The following is a 6,811-nucleotide window of genomic DNA, read 5'->3' on the forward strand; positions in this document are numbered from 1 at the left end:
GGCCACGGCTCCCTCCACACACGTCGGCAACGGTGGCGGGCACGCCCTCCTCTATCCCTGCCTGCCTCCTTTGCTCTGCCCGAAGCGATGACCTGGAGCGGTGGTGGCGGCCCGGAGCTGCGGCGCCGGTGGTGGGCGGCAGATCCGAGCCCGGCGAGGTCGGATCCGGCGGCGGGGGATGTGGATCCGGCGGCGGGCACCACGGCGACCGGGACCCGGTGGTGGCAGCGGCTCCCTTTCGCTCCCTCCTTGTCCGGCGGCGCGAGCGGCGGCGAGGCGCGGCGGGAGGTGCCCGATCCAGTTTTTTTTTGTTTTTTGCATACAAATTTTAAAAAAAATATTAGCCGAGTTTTTTTTGGATGTACATTTTTTGTTTCTTTCATATGATAAATTTCTCTCTGTCAAAATTTTTCTCGTAAATTTTTTTTTATCTCACCAATTTGTTTCTTGAAATTTTTTCTACCCACCAAATTTTCACTTGAAATTTTGTTTGCCTCATAAAAAAATGTCTGAATTTATTTTTTTCAGAAAACGACAAAAAAAGTTTATAAAAACGGAAAAAAGTGTTGTCGGAAAATCGACCGTACAGGAGCCTCCCGTACGGTTGACCGTAAATTAGCGTGCCCCAAAAATTTTACTAGATCGGCGACGACAGGCTACCGGAGCCACAGCTGTGGGCCCGGGCGGCGTGGGCATCTGGGCTATCGCGTAGTCGCGTCTCGTGGGCGTTCGGATTGTGTGCGAGAGAAATGGGAGGTGGCAGACTGGCAGGTGGGTCGCACTGACCTCGTTCTTATTTGGGCCGCATTGGTGGAATGGGCCTAGAAAAGCAAATGGCCGCTCAAGGCAAAACGTAAATACACAGATCCGCAAATTCAGAACTTCCGTATGTTTCCATCTCTGCACTAGAAATTCTGGCGCGCCTTTGGCGCGCTCTTGTGGGCAGTGGCATCATGTTAGGTGAACTTCTATTCCAATTGAATAAGCCTCTGCAAATTTTAGTGAATAAGTTTGAATGTAATGATGTTTGAGTACTCTGTATTTTTCATTCGCGGCTGAATTACATAGATAGACAAGCCATAATGGGCTTTGTATAATGAACTTAACCTGAACTAATATAATTGTTGCTTACAATTTTTGATATCTAAAACATTCGCATGACCAGTTCCCAGTTGTCATGAATACATTCAGATTCTGGTGCTCACGGTTCTTGAGATTCTGGCACTTGAGGTCTTGAATTAAATTGTAAATTTTGCCTGCACTTGGATTTTGGTTATATCAGAAAATGTTAATTCAATATTTTAATTCGAGCTGCTTCATTTTTATCAACAAAGCAGCTTAGCTTTTTCGATAAATTGCATTCAGAATGAGGCGAGGGGTGGTGTGTGCTTACCTCAGGCACCTCGGCAGCAGGTGGAGGAGCATGTATGTATGATACGTATATGTAAGGGGATTAGAGGAGCTCAGAACCTGAAAAGACCAAAATCTGGCATTACTCTCATAAGAAATGAAGATGAGCAAACTGAGGAGCATAGTGTAACGTGTGGTCAATGAAAGCAAGGCCGTTTCCTGTTGCTAGAATGCTAGCTGCTGCAACCGCACACGCAGGTCGCGCTAGCTTGCTGCATGTTTGGATGGCACGGATAGGCAGCCGCACGGAACGTTGCCTTGCTGCTCACCACGTACGGCCTTGTCTAGCGGCGCTGCGCTGGCGCCGTGGCGTGTCCTTGCGCTCTCGTTGTGAGGCCTCAGCCTGCAGGCCGCAGTACTCCCTGCTCGCGCGAGGACTCGCTGCCACGGCAAGCGCACGTGCGCTCCTGCCCATGCTGCCGATGCCCGATGGGGAAGACGAGGAGCGAGTGAGCGACAGGGAAGGTGATTGAAGCCTCCATATCTGTTCAACGCGGCATCGAGTGCAGACCGTATTAGCGGTGAGGCAGAGCTAGGGGTGATAATGAGTCATGGCTTTAATGGCCTCTTCACAGCCTAATAAAACTTTTAAAATTTTAAGTTCAAAAATATATATGTTTAGAGCCCGACCCTTTTATGGTCCGATCCTTAGATTTTCTAGTTCAAAATATTAAGCCCTTTACCACCTCTGGGCAGAGCCCAGGCGGACGACGACATTGAGCACCTCTGGGCAGAGCCCAGGCGGACGACGACATTGAGGAAAGCCGGCGGCAAGATGAGGCCGTGGGAGAAGTATTTGGTTCCCCCCGTGGCCGAAGCTTCGCGATGAAGCGCTGATGTGCCGATCCGATGGATGATATCAGTTCAGCTCGAGATCTGACGGCTACTAAATATTCTTGACGTGACTCAATCCGTGCTCGGGAAATGTCCGCAGGTTTCGTCACGTAGAGATCCATCTCTGCATACGCGAAAGACCCAGCCCAGGCGAGCATCTAAAAAAAAGCTATCTTCCTAATTAAATTTTGATTTTTACCAACTCTGCAAAAAAAAATTAGAGAGCTTCCAAAATGCCGGAGAAACTAATAGCCTAAGCAAATCTTGGGTATGTATATTTCAAATGAGATCCATGTGACCTCGGGCCCACTCTTGTCGTGCAGCGGCGACTCCGTGCGCCGCGGAAACACTTGACTGGAGGTCTCGTCGTAGCTGGCCTCCCGGCGACGGCGATCGGTGGAGCACAGGCAGGCGGGGCGGCGATTCTCCTCGGTGGCAATGCAGACCATGTGAACGACACGCAGCAGAGCATAGCCGACTGAGCACGAGGACGCCCGCGGCGATGATGATGCATGCAAGGTTTCAAAGCAGGACGAGCGCCACGACAGACGGGAGGGGTTGTAAGGGGCGGCGAGGCGGAGGGGAGGTGCTCGGCACTCTGGGCTCTCTCCAATGGCGACGCGGCGGAGGGGCCGACAGAGGTGGCGTGTTTGGGGCAAAGGGCGCTCGGAGGGGAGTTAGGACGCGTGGGAAGAGATCGATACCAATCCGATTGCCTTGCCAAAGAAAGCTAGCAAAGGGGGCTGGATTGCTAGCCAGATACCGATCCGAGGAGTTTGAATTTTGGAAAGGGTGTTGGATCTGAATTTGAGCTCAGTTTTTCTATCTTTACAGAATCAGCTCAGTTTACCCAGTCTGTTTAAGATGCTCAGGCTACGAAGATTGGGGCAACGAGCCTCTTCTTTTCTAAAACAAAGGATCTTCAGGGCAACCTTGACGTGTCAACGGCTGTATGTGTGTATGGATGACAACGGGCACATTACCCGCAGGTATGAAGGATACAGACCCGCACCCGCAATGCAAATCTCAAACCCGTACCCGCACCCGCGACCCGCGACGGGTGGAAAGCTACGCCCGTACCCATCACCCGCGGGTACGCCCGCGAACCCGCCGCGAACCTTGGAGATCAGGCCGGCGGACGGCGGATGCGGGTCGCTGGGGCTCGGGCCGTCGGACGCCGGCACTCCCTGCTCGCCTCCTCCTGAGGCGCCGGCACTCCCTGCTTGCCTCCTCCAGGGGGCCTGGGGGACGGGCGCGCGCCCGAGCCGGAGCGGGCTAGCGGCGGCAGCTTGGAGGAGCGGACGCCGGCGAGCGGGCTGGCGGCGGCAGCTTGGAGGAGCGGGCTGGCTTGCATTGGCGGCGGCGGGGGTCAGGGTCGGGCCGTCGGGGTCTCGGCGAGCGCCTGAGCGGGACCCGTTAGAGGGAGGGCTGGCGGTGCCGCCGCTTGGAGGAGCGGGCTGGCGGCGGTGGCTTGGAGGAGCGCTGCTGCGCTGGCACGGGCTGGCTAGCGGCGGCGGCGGGGGACGAGGGACGGGAGCAGGGGGCGGCGGCTGTGAAAGGGAGGCAGGGAGGGGAACGGGTAGGGGGATGGAAGGAATGAATGTAAACCGTAGAACAAGTGGTTATATAGTTGTATACGGGGTCCACGTGTCAGTTGATTTTGCGGGTTCGCGGGTAGGCGGGCACGGGTACAGCTTTTTTAAACCCGCAAAATTTTACCCGTCGGGTTCAAATGCAAACCCGCACCCGTACCCGTGGGTACAAATCCAAACCCGGATCCTCGCCCTAGCGGGTTTTTACCCGCGGACACGCGGGTAATTTGTACCCGTTGCCATCCATATGTGTGTGTACACGCACCGGTCCAGCGGTCCAGGAATGCAAGTCCGAGCTATCACCAAAACAGTTACAGCTACAATCCATGACAAGTTGCGTGACAGTTCAGAAGACAATGCAAGCAAGCAGGGGATGCACTAGCTGCCTGTGCGTGCCCCAACTCCAACATGCCGGTCTATGTCTATCTCGGCGGGCACGCGTTGCCAGCCCGGCCGCCGCCGCGCCCCTGTCCAGCGTTGAGTTAATTCCCTGAATGCCATCAAAATTTAAGCTAATTCCTTGAATGCTATTAAAATTTAGGCCATCTCTTCATTGCCATTGAAATTTTATTCCAATCCTCTCAATGCCATTTCCGTTAGATTTCGGATGGAAACCGTAAAATCACTGTACAAACACGTTAAACTCCGATTGTCTAATTTTTTGTGTTCCGTTCCTACCCCCGAACCCTATCCCTAAATCCCGACGCCACCTCACTCCAACTTCCCCACCCCCCTTCGGGTGTGCCGCCCACCTGTAACGGCCCAGGTTTTTAAATAGCCAATTTAGGGTAATTAGAACCAAATCATGCATCATATGCTTGAATTGCTTGAAAAAGGATCTTTTTGTAAATATAAAAGGTTATATGTGTAATTATGATTTTGTGCAAGGTCCTTTCTGCAGTTATGTTTGAATAGGGTGTGCAATTATAGCTTTTGTGGAGGGTGTTTTTGAAAAATTCAGTGCATTTATTACAAGGCAGCAAATTTTGCTTTTAAGTCTAAAGTTAAAGTGAAATAACATTGAATTAGATAAAATTCCTGGAATTCAAAATCCCTCTTATGTTTTAAAAATTAGCTCTTGAATCTTTGATCAAATAAATTTTTGCTCAACATCAAAGTTGTAGGTCTTGAAAAACTGAACAACTTTCATGTTGGGCACTTTTTTATTTGAGCCCTAGGTTAATAGTTATCAATGCTTTACAGATAGGTCCCTAAATTTTTGGAATTTTCGTTTAGATCCCTTTTCTCCTTCCCCTGTCTGCCTCTCTGCTCTCTCGCCGTCGGTGCCGTGCGCCGCCCGCCCGCCGCGCTGGGACGCCCCCGGCCAAATCCAACTTCGTCTTCGCTTCACGTGGCGCCTCCACGAGCTCCTGGATCCACCTCCCTACGCGCTGGTGCCTCCTCCCTTCGCCACGCCCCCGCCGAAGCTTCGCGCGGCTGCCACCTCGCCGCCGCCGTGGCCCGAGCAGCGCAGCACCCCGGACCCTCATCTATCGCGCGCATCAGCACCCCTGGAAGTTCCACAACGCGTTCCCCTCGCTCTCTCGCACGCTCCCTGCCCAGACTCCCCAAACCAGCGTCGCCGTCCACCCGCAACCCCGGCGAGCTCGACGCCGCCGCGGGACCGCCACTGCAGAACCCTTTTGCCTGCGCTGACCCCCTAGAAAGCTCTACCGTGGGCCCGCGCAGCTCACCGACCCATCCCCCTCGCCCAATTTTCAATGGAACACCCCGCCGCCGTTGAACATCCGTCGCCGCCGCCCTGCTCGCCGTGGAGCCGCTCCTCCTTCCTTCCTCTTCCCAAATCAAGCACCCCACTAGCTCCCTCATGTCTAGGTGAAGCTTCCTGGCCACTCCACGCCACTTCTACCCCACCGGAGCGCCGCCTCCGCCATCTCCGACCACCACCGGCCGCCGGAGCCCGCGGACCCGCCGCCATAGACCATCCCAAGCCGTCCCGAAGCCACCTAGAGGTGCGCCTGCTTCCCCTCTTGCTTTCCCACCCCGATCCCCTCGCCGCCGGCGACCTGCGCCACCGGTAATGGCCGGCGCCCTTTGCTCTGTTTTTTCCCCATCGGCCAAGGACCCCGTGTTAGAAGAAGCAAAAGTGCCAGGGGGTTTTGTGATTAGTCCGTGACTCATATGAATAGTGCCAGCAGGGACTCCTTTGTAATTTTTGCAGTGAACTTTGAAATTCTATATTAATTCATAGGAAATTCATAAAATAGCAAATCTTGATGTTTTGGAATCCTCTTGAAGAGCTCTATGCAGTAGAACCATAATATGTTAGGCTTTAGTTGCAAGTTTTTGCTGTAGATTTTGTTTTGTGTTACTAGGTATATAAATACTTGTTCTTTAATCTTTTTCTTATCTGATGCTTGAAAGCTTGTATTGCTCTGAAATTTTTGTGGTGTTTGAATCATGTTACACTAGTCTTGCTATAAAAATTTCATGATCAGTTCTTTGTTGTAGCTATTTATTTGATTTAATCCTTGTTTAGTATACTTTATTTATGATAAATAGTTTCTGTTCTTGTTAAATCCTGATAATATTCCTGAGTGTTCATCTGGAGTATATTAGCTTGATCAGGAAGATTGAGCCTTAGTTCATGAGTAGAACAGGAGTTAAAATTGAATCTTGCTAAACTGATGTCTGTTTTGTTTATTTTCTCAGAATTAATTATTTGCAGATAAAATCATGAAAAATTCACAGTAGCTAGATCATACCTAAGTAGATCTCATATTAACTTTTGAGCTTCTGTTTTGCTTTAGTTTGACCTGTGTAATTCATGCTTGTTCTAGATGTTATCTGAGTAAATGATTTATTCTGAATAAATGGTTAGATGTTTTGGCATGATTTTTACAGGGTAGATTACTTTGTTCATGTTCTGTTTAGTGTAATTTTGGTAGAATTTTATTACTGATTGTACTATGAGTTGTTGATTTATTAGCCATCCAGGACTTGCTTGTTATAAG

The sequence above is a fragment of the Panicum virgatum genome, chromosome 7K (genome assembly GCF_016808335.1).
Source record: "Panicum virgatum strain AP13 chromosome 7K, P.virgatum_v5, whole genome shotgun sequence".
In the NCBI taxonomy this organism is placed as follows: Eukaryota; Viridiplantae; Streptophyta; class Magnoliopsida; order Poales; family Poaceae; genus Panicum; species Panicum virgatum.